The sequence below is a fragment of the Helianthus annuus genome, chromosome 16 (genome assembly GCF_002127325.2).
Source record: "Helianthus annuus cultivar XRQ/B chromosome 16, HanXRQr2.0-SUNRISE, whole genome shotgun sequence".
Classification (NCBI taxonomy): domain Eukaryota; kingdom Viridiplantae; phylum Streptophyta; class Magnoliopsida; order Asterales; family Asteraceae; genus Helianthus; species Helianthus annuus.
In genome coordinates, this window is record NC_035448.2 from 6,452,094 (window position 1) to 6,468,939 (window position 16,846).

Here is a 16,846-nt window from a genome sequence, read left to right on the forward strand (position 1 = left end):
TGAAGGGCGGTGCCCGCCGTCTGAGCGGAGACTTTTGCTTGAGCGTTTTTCCTTTCTTCAACCTGACAAAGACGTGATCTGATATTATAAAAATCTGGTAGTGGTTGAGTCTGTTGAAGTATGAGAGAGATGCTCTCATACTGATCAGTTAATCCGGTTAGAATCTGAAGCACAAGTTGTTTTCGGATATGGTGGAGCCAAGGCTAGTAAGTTGGTCATATAGAAGCTTCATGTGCTGACAATATTCGGTCATATGAGAGAATTGATCGAGACGGGTGTTGAAGAATTTGTTTTGAATGGAGATGGTACGGGCGACTTGGTTATCGAGAAAAAGGTTTTTAAGGCGACAGTGCGACACCATGCGTCATACGCAGTGGTGTTGGTGGTCATGATGGTATGCATGAGGTCTTGAGAGATGGTACCGTAGATCCATTGTAGAACAATAGAATCAATCCGTTCCCATGACTCAAGATAAGTATGCTTGACGGCCGGTGTTTTGTCTTTTTCTTTGTCAGTGGTGTCTTTGGCAGTAGAGGAGGAGGTGTCTGATTCACGTGGTTGAAGGTGATCAAAGACGTCATATGCTTTGCAGTGGAGCACGAAAAGTTCGGCCCATGTATTATAGTGCTCGGTTTGGGAGTCAAGGATCAAGGGAATGGAGTTTTTGATATTATTGATGGTGACAGCGGGGTGGATTGGTGAAGACATGATCGGCTGAAAGAAGAGAAGTCGGCGACAAGGAGAGAAAAGAAAAAAATAGAGGTGGAGTTTTAGGGTTTAGGCTTTGATACCATGAAGAATGTAATGGCTCAATTGCCTTCTCTCATTGATAAGATCAATATATATACAAGTTACAATCCCTTAATTTAGGGAAGAGATAACAACATAATTAATGACAAGATCCTATTTCTATTTACACAAATATAATCTATTAAAGGCCGTGGAGCAAACTGACGACAAAACCAAAATATCAGGGAGTAAAATGATTATTTTTAAAAAATTGGGACAAAGCCGTTAAAACGACCACAGAAAACAAAAACGGAAATTTACTCTGAAAACATTAATAATTGTGTCTTTAGTGGCGGCTTTGTTGTCGATGATGCTGGCTTCAATAATCAATACGTCCAACTGTACATATATCACAGATATAATATAAGTGCACTAAATCATTGGTATAGTTTTGCTGTCATATAATAAATAATTTATCATAATTATTCTAAAAACAAACATTACAAAAGAATTCTAAATAATTAAATAGTATCTTCCTAACTATAATATAATTTTCATGAAAGTATAAATTCAGAATAACTACATTTTATTATATTCACATACCTCTTTTTTACTCTTCATTGTCTACTTTTAAGTTGTGATCATGTATACTTAGGTTATCATAGTATTTAAAAGCGTTCACTAAGGTGCTTTAAAGATTTAAAATAAGCTGAGAGCACCGATAGTTTGGTTTAGATTATGATGATTCCTCCAAACTATTTATTATAAATTAGTGTTTAACCCCCGCGTTGCGGGCGCGGGGGTCGTAATACCATATTAAGCAAACAACCATCAAAACTGGAAAATCGTAAAACAAAAACACGAATTTATACGATCACGTGACATAAAACGTAGGCAAAACAATCACGAGCTAACGTAAAATGTAGACGAACTCAACTTTGTAGAGAAAAATAAATACCCAACTAAATACCCAAAGGAATAAAAATGTAAATTATGCTATAAGAAAAAAACAAAAGAAAAAAAAACATCCAATACTCAGATCTGTTTGATTTGATGAAAAAAAGAGATGATACATAAATGGTACTTTGGTAAATATCTTTACAATAAAGGTTCAATTGGCTACCGTAGCCAAGATGCAACCTCAATTGTTAATATATATATATAGTAATTTAAATTCAGGATATAATAGGAAAGTATGTTTTAAGTAGAAATGTTAGAAAATAATCTTAACGATTCATTAAGCAATAAAAAACCTAGATTAAATGAGTTGAATTGATCAAAATGAGAGACGCGTGGCTTTTCATTAAGGGTATTCTAGTCGATCCAAACAATAGTTTTTTTCTCCTCAAGTTCCCCTCGTTTTTAAATGTTAATAATTCTTTCATACGATATTTTTTTATAAAAATTGCACCATCGAATATTTTTAAACGTGTTTTTTTAAAACACAATGAACTAAAAACACATAAAATGTGTTTTTCTAAAACACAACGGACAAAAAACACAAAAAAAATATGTTTTTTTTTTTAAACGCAATTCTTGATTTAATGTCCCTTTTTTCATGTTTATAAAGAATATGTTTGATCTTGGTGTCTTCACGTGTTCCTCTTCCAATTTCTAGATAGACATGAAAATTCTTGATTGTTGTTTTCTTTGCATACTTGTGGTTTTGACTTTCATGATCTTTTCATGTAATTGAAGAAAATCAACAAAAAAAGTTGCATGATACCGTTGTTATACGTACGGTACCCGTGATCAGGGATGAGCAAATGGTACGGAGTAGGAGTACCGGATTTCTCGAACTAAAAGATTTTCAAAATCAGTTTGATACCGACTTTTGGCGTTTTCTGTACCCAGCTGGTGCCGGTTTTTACCTTCATGTATCGATAACCGTACCGGTATTTTCGATACCAGTATCGGTTGATACAAGCTTATCCAACTTAAAAAGTAAAGAAAACAATAAAAGTATTAGAAAACTATATTAAACACTATTCATTGGCTTCTATTTTTAATATATATATATACACACATAGGTAAAGTGTACTGTACAATATTGCTTATCGTACATTACGTACGCTTCAATCTCAGCCGTCAGATCATCTTCCGGCATTTTTAAAATCGCATGTTGTTTTTTTTATAAGAATTTCGCATGTGATAATTTTTTATGAATTCGCATTTTGTTTTTTTGTACCAATTTCGCATGTGATAATTTTGATGAAATAGCATGTTTTTTTTATAACAATTTCGCATGTGATAATTTTTGATGAATTCGCATGTTGTTTTTTTGTACCAATTTCACATGTGATAATTTTGATGAAATAGCATGTTTTTTTTTGTAACAATTTCGCATGTGGTAATTTTGATGAAATCGCATGTTAAAAAACCAACATGCGAAATTGTTACAAAAAAACAACATGCGAATTCAATGCGGGAAGATGATCGGACGGCTGAGATTGTAGCGTACGTAATGTACGATAAGGGCATTTGTACGTTAACATAACCCTATATATATATATATATATATATATATATATATATAACTAGATTATCACCCGGAATTGCTTCCCGAGCTCGAGAAAATTACTAATATAATTATTATTTATGATTAATACAAAATTAAAATCCTACAAAATGTATGACAAATTACTAATATAATTATTATTTATGATTAATACAAACTTTCTGTTCAACACTCTACCTCCCATGTAAGCAAGATAACGCATCAGCTGCTTTGTTCTTTCGGTTTTACCAGCCCACTTTCTCCACTATACCTCCCATGTAAGTAATATCACTTCCTTACTTACCTACAAATCTCACAATCATTGCAGTGAAACTGTTCCCTCGAAGTCTAGTCACAAAGCACAAATTAAAAAAAAAACAGTGGATATTAGCATATTATTCGGACATTTTTAAATGTAGGTAGTTTTTACATCATCATCATAGAACTTGCAAATTTCGCAGAAGTATTCCCCTATTTTCACTCTATAGTTGGTACATATTTGAGCAACCTATCACATCAACATAAATAATAAATCATTATATAACATCAGAACATCTACACTTATCATCTAAAAAACGCTACGCAAACTTAATAATTCCCATAAAATTCTCATAACTTAACAAACCTGCTGTTCAGTATTGCAAATCGCACAAATAACCTGTGTAAACCACCAAAAAGCACAAACACATAGAAAATGGCTAAAAAATCTTGGTCTGTTTAGAAATACAACATAAGAGTAGACATAAAAAATGGCTAAAAAAATCAATACCTAACTGTTTTCACTTGAGCAAACAGAGTGTAGTTTGTGTCATAGTCATAATCACCCTTCAACGATGTCGAAAAGAAATAAAAGTTAACACAATTTGATTATATTAACAATAAAAATCATAGAAGAAATGAACTTTACAAGATACCTTCGATTATAAATGGTGAATCAGTGATGAATAGAGCAGATTTGCGGTAAAACCCACAACCACCACCACCTTCTACCATAGTTTCTAGCTTAAAAAGAAACTAAAATTGCATCAGATATAAAGTCAAATTATCATCATAGAATATACTACATTAATACTAATTAAAAAGCACAATACTATACATTTTGTATTCAATTAAAGCCGCTAAGTTTGAAAAATAAAAAAAGCTTCCTACATATCCAAAAAAGACTCAAACAAAGAACAACAAACTGCAGTGTTTTTTTATGAAAAGAAACCCAAAAAATAGGAGATTTTTTCAGCAAACAAACCCCCTAATACTGCTGGTTTTTTCTGCACAAAACCCTCAAAAAATTGCAGTTATTTTCGACGAAAAAATGCCCAAAAAATACCAGCTTTTTTCAACAAACAAACTCCCAACACTGCACGTTTTTTCAGCCCGAAAACATCAAAAAAACTGCAGTTTTTTTTGACGAAAAAATGCCCAAAAACAGCAGCTTTTTTCAGCACTTAAGCCCCCAAAACTTCATGTTTTTTCAACACGAAAACATCAAAAAATTGTGCGTTTTTTCTGAAAAAAAAAAACCCCCACAATTTTGCAAGTTTTTTTAGCGATATAAACATCAAAAATTGCAGTTTTTTAAACCAAAAGAAGCTTATCGAGGCAAACGAAACCAACGATTATGGAATATATTCGTGTTTAAGCACAATAAAAAGTTAAAGGTAATCACGATAAATATAATCAACCAATAGTGAGATTATTCTATATCACATGAAAGTATTAAATTAAAATGAACACCTAACACAAAGCCATACCTGTTCGAAAACAACTACCAAACTGCAATTAAACCAAACCAAACCAAATCGAATTGAGTAGGGTGATGTATGGAATCCATTTTGTTCAGACATAATCCAAATCGAATCCAATAGGTCTAAACCGAAAGAAATCAATAAAAAACACCAAAATTTCATTGTGGCATTTGATCGAGCAACCTATGTGCACTTCAATGAAATCAGTTTCAACATATAAATCCAAATACCAATACACCCAAATGCAACAAACCATACAAGCATCCGTTGAAATCTAAAAAATAAACCAAAAAGAAACAATTTTAACATTTTCATTACTTAGAGTAAAGTGTGAAAAACTTGAAGTAAATTGTCAAAATTGAAAATAATCAAAAGGAACGTACAGAGATGATAATATAACCTCATATTAGTTATGACACAAAAACCCTAAAAATCAAAGAAAAAATCAGTTAGAAATACTACATCAAAATGAAAATAATCAAATATAAGAAATAATATAGAGCCACATACGAAGATGATAAACAACATAACGGTTGCTGGTGACAATCAAAAATCTTGAAGTCTAGTCACAAAGCACAAATTACGAAGATGATAAACAAACAACCCAATTTCTCCACTATACCTCCCATGTAAGCAATATCACTTCCTTACTAACCTACAAATCCCACAATCATTGTAGTGAAACTGTTCCCTCGAAGTCTAGTCACAAAGCACAAATAAAAAAAAACAGTAGATATTAGCATATTATTCGAACATTTTTAAATGTAGGTAGTTTTTACATCATCATCATAGAACTTGCAAATTCCGCAGAAGTATTCCCCCATTTTCACTCCACGGTTGGTACATATTTGAGCAACCTATCACATCAACATAAATAATAAATCATTATATAGCATCAAAACATCTACACTTATCATCTAAAAAACGCTACGCAAACTTAATAATTCCCAGAAAATTCTCATAACTTAACAAACCTGTTGTTCAGTATTGCAAATCGCACAAATAACCTGTGTAAACCACCAAAAAGTACAAACACATTACCTCACATCCACAAAAAACAAACTATAATCCCCAAAAAACATAACAATCTTGGTATTAAAAAGCGCGCCTATGCGCAAAGGCCATAGCCTTTTCACTTAATGCCTCGATAAAACCCAAAATAAAAAAATTCAAAATAAAATAAATTCACAGTTCAAGAGCTTACTTTATGTACAAATCTCGACTTCATCCTGGCTGGACTCTTGTAACACTGTTTGACCACTGTTTGACCAAAGTCAAACAACTGATTGCAAAAATATGATTCTTAGTGGTTCAAAAGTCTGTTTGACCAAAGTTAAAACCCTGTTTGACCAAAGTTAAAACGCTATTTGACCACAGTCTGTTTGACCAAAGTCAAACTACTGTTTGGAAAAAAAGAACCACTGTTTTCTCCACAAAACACTGTTTTAACCCAACAGTGTTTTGAAACCACTGTTTAACCTAACAGCCGTTTCGAAACACTGTTTAACCTAACAGTGGTTTCAAACACTGTTTAACCTAACAGTGGTTTCAAAACACTGTTTTAACCCAACAGTCATTTCAAATGAGCTTAGGGTGTGAAGATCACTCGAATATATAAAATTGTACACTTAACAAATACCTTTATACGTCTAAAAGCTAATATTTGTGCTTTAAGAACATGCAGTTGCTGTTTTGTAAAATTCGAAGGTAGCTTCGGGTGTGAAGAAGATCGATTCATCTGCAGCGTAGAACCTTCGGGTGTGAAAAAGATCGATTCATCTGCTGCATAGAACCTTGGTCTGTTTAGAAATACAACAGAAGAGTAGGCAAAAATGGATACCTAACTGTTTTCACTTGAGCAAACAGAGTGTATTTCCATGTAGTTTGTGTCATAGTCATAATGACCCTTCAACGATGTCGAAAAGAAATAAAAGTTAATACAATTTGATTATATTAACAATAAAAATCAAAGAAGGAATGAACTTTACAACATACCTTCGATTATAAATGGTGAATCAGTGATGAATAGAGCAGATTTGCAGTGAAACCCACAACCACCACCACCTTCTACCATAGTTTCTAGCTTAAAAAAAAACTAAAATTGCATCAGATATAAAGTCAAATTATCATCATAGAATATACTACATTAATACTAATTAAAAAGCACAATACTATACATTTTGTATTCAACTAAAGCTGCTAAGTTTGAAAAATAAAAAAAGCTTCCTACACATCCAAAGAAGACTCAAACACATAACAACAAACTGCAGTGCTTTTTTACGAAAAGAAGCCCAAAAAATAGGAGCTTTTTTCAGCAAACAAACCCCCCAAAACTGCTGGTTTTTTCTGCACAAAAATCTCAAAAAATTGCAGTTATTTTCGACGAAAAAATGCCCAAAAAATACCAGCTTTTTTCAACAAACAAACCCCCAACACTGCACGTTTTTTCAGCCCGAAAACATCAAAAAAACTGCAGTTTTTTTCGACGAAAAAATGCCAAAAAACAGCAGCTTTTTTCACCAAACAAACCCTCCAAAACTGCTGTTTTTTTTTCTGCACAAATCATCAAAAACTGCAGTTTTTTTTGACGAAAAAATGCCCAAAAAACAGCAGCTTTTTTCAGCACTTAAACCCCCAAAACTGCATGTTTTTTCAGCATGAAAACATCAAAAACTTGTGCGTTTTTTCTGCAAAAAAAAAAAACTCCACAATTTTGCAAGTTTTTTTAGCGATCAAAACATCAAAAACTGCAGTTTTTTAAACCAAAAGAAGCTTATAGAGGCAAACGAAACCAAGGATTATGGAATATATTCGTGTCTAAGCACAATAAAAAGTTAAAGGCAATCACGATAAATATAATCAACCAATAGTGAGATTATTCTATATCACATGAAAGTATTAAATTAAAATGAACACCTAACACAAAGCCATACCTGTTCGAAAACAACTACCAAACTGCAATTAAACCAAACCAAACCAAATCGAATTGAGTAGGGTGATGTATGGAATCCATTTTGTTCAGACATAATCCAAATCGAATCCAATAGGTCTAAACCGAAAGAAATCAATAAAAAACACCAAAATTTCATTGTGGCATTTGATCGAGCAACCTATGTGCACTTCAATGAAATCAGTTTCAACATATAAATCCAAATACCAATACACCCAAATGCAACAAACCATACAAGCATCCGTTGAAATCTAAAAAATAAACCAAAAAGAAACAATTTTAACATTTTCATTACTTGAGTAAAGTGTGAAAAACTTGAAGTAAAGTGTCAAAATTGAAAATAATCAAAAGGAACTTACAGAGATGATAATATAACCTCATATTAGTTATGACACTAAAACCCTAAAAATCAAAGAAAAAATCAGTTAGAAATACTACATCAAAATGAAAATAATCAAAAATAAGAATAATATAGAGCCACTTACGAAGATGATAAACAACATAACGGTTGCTGGTGACAGTCAAAAATCTTGAAAAACCACTAATCATTCAAAAAATAAAGATTTAGATGAAGTTTTAGAACAAAAAAAAAAGATAGATGTAGGGTAAAATCAATGACTTCACACAGGTTTACCATTTCTGTCATCATGGCGTCCTCTGAAAAACCCTAACCAGGTTACACCTACAAGATCTGAAACACCATCGAATAAAGCATGCCCAAATCTGAGAAACTAATATTGATTTCAGAACTATTAATCGATTAAAGATGCACAGTAGATAAACAACAAACTAAAATAACATACCTTCAATTTTTATGATCGGATCTACAAAAGTTCAGAACAAAGAAGAAGTTAATAGCATTCGAAGCAATCTTTATAAAATCAACTTTCTATAGAATCGAATAACATAAATAAAGCAGATTTAGGATCGATTGTGTAGATTTACCTTTGATTATATTTGATTCTTGATAAAGAAGGAGATTGATGAACGGCGAGAGGAAGAACGAAGGAGAATTGTTTAGTAATCAACACTTCAAAGTCACTATTTATATGATCTGAATATATGTCGTTGCGGAGAAGATTTAGGGTTTGTGGATGAAGAATCTTGTGAGAGAGAACCAGAGAGAAGAGGAGTACAGGAGAAGAATGAGAACATTTAGTGTTTTTTAGGAGAGAAGTAAAGGGGATGGTACTGTTGGGCGGGAAAAGGCAAAAAGTGATGCCCTAATCTACTGACACGTGACCCAAATAACTTTCATTTATTATATATAATAGATTGACCAAAAACACCAAAAAAGTGAAGAACACGTTGATTTAGTGTTTGAATCATTGATTGACGAAGAAAATCGCAATATGTAGTGATTATAGAGAGAGGAAATGAAAAAAAAGTTGAAAATAATGGGTTTTGAAGTAGGGATGGCAATGGGTCGGGTTTGGGATGGGTTTAGGTAATCCCAAACCCAAACCCGATTAGATAAGCTTGTCCCAAACCCGTCCCAAAACCCGTCGGGTTTTTAGAGGGTAAATACCCATCGGGTATTGGGTATACCCGCGGGTTTGGGGTAAACCCGTTAATTTAAAAAGATTACTCGTTGGGTATACTCATCTTAAAATCCACTGGGTATCTATCGGGTAACTACTAACCGGTTACATTTTGTATTGTTATTATAAAAAAATATATCAAATAATTACAATGTCTACGGAATAGAATACCTATATGTGTAAAAAAAGGATGTATCATATATATACATATTAATAATATAAAAGAAATTATATCGGGTATACAATCGGATAAACGGGTACACTTTATCGGGTAATTGGGTCGGGTAAACGGGTATATCACTAAATCCCAAACCCGTCCCAAACCCGTGAAAAAAATAAAAACTATTCCCAAACCCGTCCCAAACCCGATTAACCGACCCCAAACCCGTCCCAAATGTGTCGGGTTTCGGATTTACCCATCGGGTTTGAGTTTGATTGTCATCCCTATTTTGAAGATGCAGGGAAAGAGAAAGAGAGAAGATGAGATGAGATTGACTAAAATGTCCCTCTCTATACTTTTTATTATTTAACACATGCCCTTCTATTATTATTTTCTACACTTTCTACCCAAAACCAAACTCATATTTATAAATTGGTAAAAATACTCCTAGATTTAAAGGGTTGTTTTTTTCTTCACATTTGAAACGGTCAGTGACTACTTAAAGATGTTTGGTAATCTAGTTGATTTTTTTAAAGTAGATTAACAAACAATTTTGTTATTTTATAACCTATTGTGACAAAAGTTTCAAACTGAAAGGTGTTCTATCATTTTATAATCTCCGGATAATTTCATTAAAATCAAATTAACATAAACTGTGCCAAATTAACATTTATGTGATCTCTAAAGGTGTTCTAATACTTTACTAGTATTAAACTCTTGCGTTGCAACGATTGTTATAAAACTGTGTTAAGTACGTAGTAGCAATACTATACCATTTTCAGCGACCACCAACACCGAAAAAGCTTGTAAAAACAAAATAAATAAAAACGGGAAAAAAATAACGCCGATCGAAAAGCAGACTTAAAATCTTTGAATCACGCACGCTCGTTGCTGAGAAATTAAACCTAAACGTAAAACATAGAAAAAAATAACTAAGTCCATCCAGGACCCGCGTGTTGGACAGACTTGACAAACGCAGAAAAATAGATGTGACGCGACAGGCAAATGGGAAAAAATATACGAAAAAATGTTGAACCCCACACGCACGTTGCGGTGCATTAACTCACAAAATTTAGAACGAAACGAAAAACTTGGGAAAGATGAAAAATATGGTGGACCAAAAATTAAAAATAAAAAAGAGTTGGGATTAAATTGCAAAAGATGAAAAACTTTGGGTTAAAAGTAAAAAAAAACAAACGGTCTAAATTGCAAAATTGAAGTTATTTATTAATTTTAGATAAAGATAAGGATAAAATAAGCGATATCTATATATTGGTTATTAATTAATATTAATATTAAAAGAAATTTATTAAACAAATATAATAAAATTTACAAGGTTGTAGGAGAGAATGTCATGTATCATTATTTGGAGTCTTTTATTATAAGTTAGATTAGATTAACCTCAATATAACTAAAACAACTAGATGGCGTGTGTGTGTGTATATATATATATATATAGAGACAGAATCAGGAGAAAACGGTTTGAAGTGTGAAAACGGTGAGAACGAATCTTGGTCGAACACGTGGCAGGAGTAGGATTGTCATTGTTCAAGTTCCCCTCAATAAGTCGCGTTATATGCAACAGATATGACGTTTTGTTCTTTATGCTTGTTTCAATGACGTTTTTTTTTCAAAGTAATATTTTGAAAATGGCGTTTATGTTTTCAATGGCCTTCTTCATATATCACTTTTTTTGTGCATGATATGTGATTTGGAAGGTACATAACAAACCATAGAAGATGACACACACACATAAACGCCAAAGAAAAAGAACACTTTTCAGTAGGCGTTTTGTTATTTATGCTTGTTTCAATGGCGTTTTTTTTTTTCAAAGTAATATTTGAAAATGACGTTTATGTTTCAATGATCTTTTTCGTATATCATTTTTTTTGTGCATAACATGTGATTTGGAAGGTTCATAACAAACCATAGAAGATCGCACACACACATAAACGCCAAAGAAAAAGAACACTTTGCAGTAAAGAAAATAGGTGAGCATAAACTCAATAAAATTTTGCTCAATGAGATGGACAAAATTCTCACTTAAGAATTTTGTTCAACACATTGAGTGAAACTTTATTGAGAACAAAACTGAATATCCAAGAAACGACGTTTGCTTTTGATGGTTTTTGAACTTTTCTGGCGTTTTAAATTGAATGGTATTTAGTAAAATATGTCGTTTGTTTTTTGTGTGATTAATGGAAGGTTCTGAGACATTGTTTATATAAGATGTTTTTGACGCGTAGTTTATACATGAAGTTCACCGTAAAAAAAAGAAGAAAAGATCGGCTTGAAAACATAAGACAAACACAACTCACACATTATTGTAATCGGCCGAAGCTGCCCACGTCCGACTGGGATAATTGGGTGTTGTTTGATGTCTCGAGTCTATTGTAATTTTTCTACATTTTGATCGTTTTGTACTGTTTTTCCCCAGCCCCTTGCTAGGCTCTATATATTTATATATAGTGTATTTGCCGCTAAAAACTCATTATTGTAAAATCGAAAATTTGATTTGAGAGGCCGCCGCCTTAAAAGATCTAGATGTATCAGAGTTTGACTGACCCCTCCGAGTCAATTGACTCAGAATAAATGAGCAACAGAGATAAAATAACATAAAATACGAAGCAGCCTCTCTGCTCACTATTTGATGACAGTTTGGCCCCCTCAACTATTCAGTATTTTGACTTTAGCCCTATACTCTTTTCTAATCCTAAATTATCTCAAACTTTTTGGCTTATTTTTTTTGTTTGATACACATGAGTGGACCAACAAGTTTTTGATGAATATATATTTCTTCTTTTGTACAAACTCTTTGCTAGCAATTACTCATTCTTTATTAAGATATTTTTAAGCACAAGAAAAACTTGAGTATCAGGAAACGGATTCTAATCTATATATCAAAAATTAAAACATACATGACAAGTAAAAGAAAACGAAAAGTTATTTTTTAAAAAGGTCACTCTCAATTGACGTGACCACCTTTAAAGTATCTACCCACAAACAAATTTCTCACCAAATTTTATAAACAAATTAGCACCGAAGCTTTCAGTAAATAAAAGTCCTCTATAGAAATCAATATAAAAAAATAGACGATGACAAGTCCATCTCATATCTCCTAATTTTCATTTCCATGTTTTGACTATACAATTAAACGAAACATAACTTAATTTAAGTAAAAAAAAAAAAGTTAATGTGAAGCTAACCTACTTGATATTTGATACTTGATAGTGGCATATGTTTTTGGTATGGAAACCCAAGAAAAATGCTATAGTAAATTATAAGTATGGGCTGAGTGGAAAAAAAACCCAATGAATGTTATATTGTTTAATTAAAGGCCATGGTTACTAGCCTCTTACCATTATATTATTTTGTTTTCCATCTTCAACTAATGATTTTTTGGATTTTGTGTTTGATATTTTGTAACTATACTTCAATTTAATTTATTTTATTGTTTCGTGTTTTATTATTTTCACACCTCGATATTTTCAACCATAATCTGGTGAGTCCGGTGAGGAGTATCGTAACGTAAGATTGATATCGTCATAGTCAGACATACACGAAATAGCATAGCGGAAGTCTTGGAATATAAAACATTATTACAAACTTAATTGTCTGAAATACCAAAGTAATATTACAGACGAACTTGTAATAATAATCCACAGGCGGAACATTATATACAAAAGGAGTTCAATAGACTAATACGTTTATGCTAATATGCAAAGGAGTTGCAAATTCCTCTTCTAGCATTACTGAGCAGCTTTCAGCCTATTTACGTATTTGTACCTGTAACTTAGTCATTTGAAAATACGTCAGTTTTCACTGTTAAATACAATCAACCGACACATTTTGAAAACATTCCAAAATTGATTTAAGTGCACAACGCACATGAAAATCTTTTACAACTTGGGACAAACTATATCTCATGTTATCAGTTTTACAACACTTGAAAATACATGTGGGCCCGGAAACTATGTCAGTTCATGATTAACCGACTCACCACTTATTCTCTTATTGGGAATACCCATATTGGGCAAAACCCGTATTGGGTTATAAAATCATTAAATAAACCATTTAGCATCTGTCAGGTGTATGCCTACACCCCGCGCATAGGTCGTGGCCACTTACAATTAAATGAGTCAAGGATATCCATGACACGGTCGTATTAACCCCAAATGTTTAAGTCAAGCAATACGAATTAAAACGGGTTATTTGAATTTCCCGACACATTGGTCTTCGAATCCCATACCAGACCATGCAGTAAATATTTTACGGTATCCCAAGCCCGTATAGGGAAAATAGGTTAAGAGTTTTTACCTGAGCTAACACTCGCCTTATAATGCAAGATTTATAATAACTTAGCCGTATTCAATTAAATAAGCTTATGTAACAATTTACCAGAAGGCTCTAGTCTGGAATGATGGTATAAATAACCAATTAGAATGCTAACGGTCTTATTTAAGTCGTAGACTTAGACCGACTAGCTTAAAGTATAAAAACGGTACGATACAGGAGATTAAGCGATGACCGAAATACAATGTAGTTTAAACCCAACAAGTACTAAGACTTGTATAATATGGGTAAACTATTAACATTCTAGAATTTGAGATAAAAATGATAAGGTTAAACCCGTTTTGATAAACTTACGTAAACTAGTTACGTAAGTCTAACCGTACGCGTATAAGCTATAACGGGTAACCGGACGAGTCATGAACAAGTTCCATATGCCAATATACTTTAAACAAGTTATAATATCAGTAGGATATCAACTTGTATGCCCGTTAAGGTTTTAAAATCAAACAATGCCTCATAAGGGCGTTTTGGTCATTTAGCGACATATAAAAGGAACTTGCGTATAATCTGATGTTACGACCAAAAACATTTTGTCAAAATGCTTAGTTTATGATATAATATCAGTAGGATGTCAAACATATGTGTGTTTTATAGTTTAAGACCCAACTATGCATCGTAGGGGCATTTTGGTCATTTCACACATAGTTTTGAAAGCTTATTTAGGATTCTGAGTTTATAACAAGTACCTACTATAAAACATTTTAAATGAGTTATAAAATCAGTAGGTAACAAGTCTTGGTTGGTAAATATGGTTTAAAATCATACTACACGCCGAAAAGGCGTTAAAGTCGTTAAATGACGATATTTGCGGTGTTTTATGAAAACTGATGTTATGACCAGGTTTATATGGTCAAGATATGTTATTTAATATAACACATCAGTAAGTAAAAAGGTTTTATATGAAAATCATGGTTAAAACCATTTTATGTGCCATAAGGGTATTATCGTCATTTAAGAACATAATACAAGAACTTGTGCATAAACTCAGTTTATAAACTGAATTGATATCCCAAAATATCAAATTATGATATTAGATCAGTAGGTAATGAGTTTGGTATAAGAGATTATGTTTAAAACCGTTCTATGCGTCGAAAGGGCATTTCGGTCACTTTAAAGCATAATTTACGACATTATACGAAAAACTCAGTTCATGATCAGATTTGTAACATCGAAATATGTTAAGCATGTTAACATATCAGTACCTAAGTCATTTGCAAGTTCATTGGTGTTTAAAACCTCATTTTTAATAAAAAGGGCAAAATAGTCAAAGTATTACATAATAGCGGAAACTTGCATAAAACTCAGATTACTATTATGATCATGTAATATAACCTCATAGGGTTATGCTACCTCATATTACGATCATAATGGAACCTTAAATCAGTAGCAAACTAGTCTAATTCGGGTCATAATCGAAAGTCGAAGCAGAAGTCAAACTTTGCGACTTTCGGTTGTAAACCGACCTTAAAACTGGAATCGATGAGCCGAAAATGTTTACACATGTTCTAATAATTATTACCAAGTTGTTTAAATGTTAAAACACATTTTTGAACACATTTAAACTCAATTTATGAATATTTCAAAATTTGACCCGTTGACTTTTTAAAACATTAATATGTTGACTCGTCAATTGACTAAGCAAACGTGATTCTTAGGAGGTGTCCTTTTGAGGGATTAACACCTACCTAATTACGATCACGTAGCCATGTTCGTTGCGAACAGTGGCTGAACCATTAATGTCTAAACCGAAAGTCAAAGCGTTTATCGAAAACGCTTGACTTTCGGCTTTAAAAGCCTAATAAATGAACAAGCCATGAAAGGAACACTTACATGTGATCCAAGGAACTGATAAAAACTCAAAGGGAAGCTCCCAATTGCTCAGGAACCTCTAGAGGAGAAGTTATAAAAGGAAACAAGGAAAGGTTTAAGTTTTTCAAAGAAACCAAACACCTATTTATAGTTTTTGAGGATTTTTGAGATCATTCTAGGTGTTTAGAGGTTTCATGAGATGATTACAAGTGCCCTATACATGTCAGAAACAACTAACAAGCCCATAGATTCGAAAAAAAATGAGTTTGGGCTGTTTGTTTGGTGAACAAGCAAAAGAAACGAGCTGGCATGGGCCTGGCGGCCCGCGACATGGTCGGCCCAAGTGGGTTGCGGCCCGCGACAGCCTTTAACCCAGCCAAACAAGTTTCAAGGTTTGATAATTTCAACCCCTCAATCTCCTAAATCCTTTTATACTTATACTTTCTTATTTGGCATTAATAGCCCCTTAAAGTCAATATTAGGTATTCCCAGGGCATGACCGAGTATCAAAAGTTCCCGGTTCGTTAAAAGGTTATTCAGAGGTAAGAATTAATATGTTGACGCTTTTAACCCTTCGTCACACAAACTTTTAAACAATTATGCAAACGTCTCCTTACGTCCAACAAGTGGCTCAATAGAGAATACGGACACCGTATAAGGTCACTCAGAGGCTTAGTTTCAGCATGTTGACACTTTTAGTCCCTCCATATTCATAGTTTTCAATTTTGGCAAAAATAGTCCATCCTAGCCAACGTTAGGCATCATTAGGATTACAGACACGTGTCAATTCATTATTGGACATAATTTTACGAGGTGTTACAATTATAGTTGTTGATGTTTACTTTTGTTTATTTATTTGTTTAAGTTAAAATAGTTTGGGAAAATGCTAATTTAGTCAAAAGCCACTTAATATTTTGACATAGTATATTCACTATAGTTTTATCTTTTATTTTTATTATGAAAGGATAGAATGGCAATAAGAACTTATAACATTCTAAAAACATTCTCTCACAAAAATATATATTAATTTTGAAATTAAAGATTAAACATTATAAATTTATACTT

The 16,846-nt window shown here is 32.7% G+C and overlaps 3 long non-coding RNA genes across 4 annotated transcripts; all 3 read right to left on the bottom strand.

Annotated features, from left to right (window-relative positions):
• Positions 1 to 3,355: 3,355 nt before the first annotated feature.
• On the bottom strand, positions 3,356 to 4,620 carry LOC118488426. The gene is made up of 4 exons (XR_004884689.1): positions 4,141 to 4,620; positions 3,996 to 4,051; positions 3,852 to 3,884; positions 3,356 to 3,734 (listed from the first exon to the last, which is right to left on the bottom strand). It is a non-coding gene; the product is annotated as an uncharacterized LOC118488426 (long non-coding RNA).
• Positions 4,621 to 4,796: 176 nt separating this feature from the next.
• Positions 4,797 to 6,865, bottom strand: LOC110916945. 2 transcript variants are annotated; one of them, XR_004884690.1, is made up of 6 exons: positions 6,173 to 6,865; positions 5,943 to 5,975; positions 5,748 to 5,825; positions 5,479 to 5,623; positions 5,352 to 5,394; positions 4,797 to 5,242 (listed from the first exon to the last, which is right to left on the bottom strand). It is a non-coding gene; the product is annotated as an uncharacterized LOC110916945 (long non-coding RNA). The 2 variants fall into 2 exon arrangements; XR_002580145.2 differs by having other exon boundaries at positions 5,479 to 5,825.
• Positions 6,866 to 8,405: 1,540 nt separating this feature from the next.
• LOC118488427 lies at positions 8,406 to 9,050 on the bottom strand. The gene is made up of 4 exons (XR_004884691.1): positions 8,864 to 9,050; positions 8,722 to 8,742; positions 8,553 to 8,641; positions 8,406 to 8,459 (listed from the first exon to the last, which is right to left on the bottom strand). It is a non-coding gene; the product is annotated as an uncharacterized LOC118488427 (long non-coding RNA).
• Between the last annotated feature and the right edge of the window lie 7,796 nt (positions 9,051 to 16,846).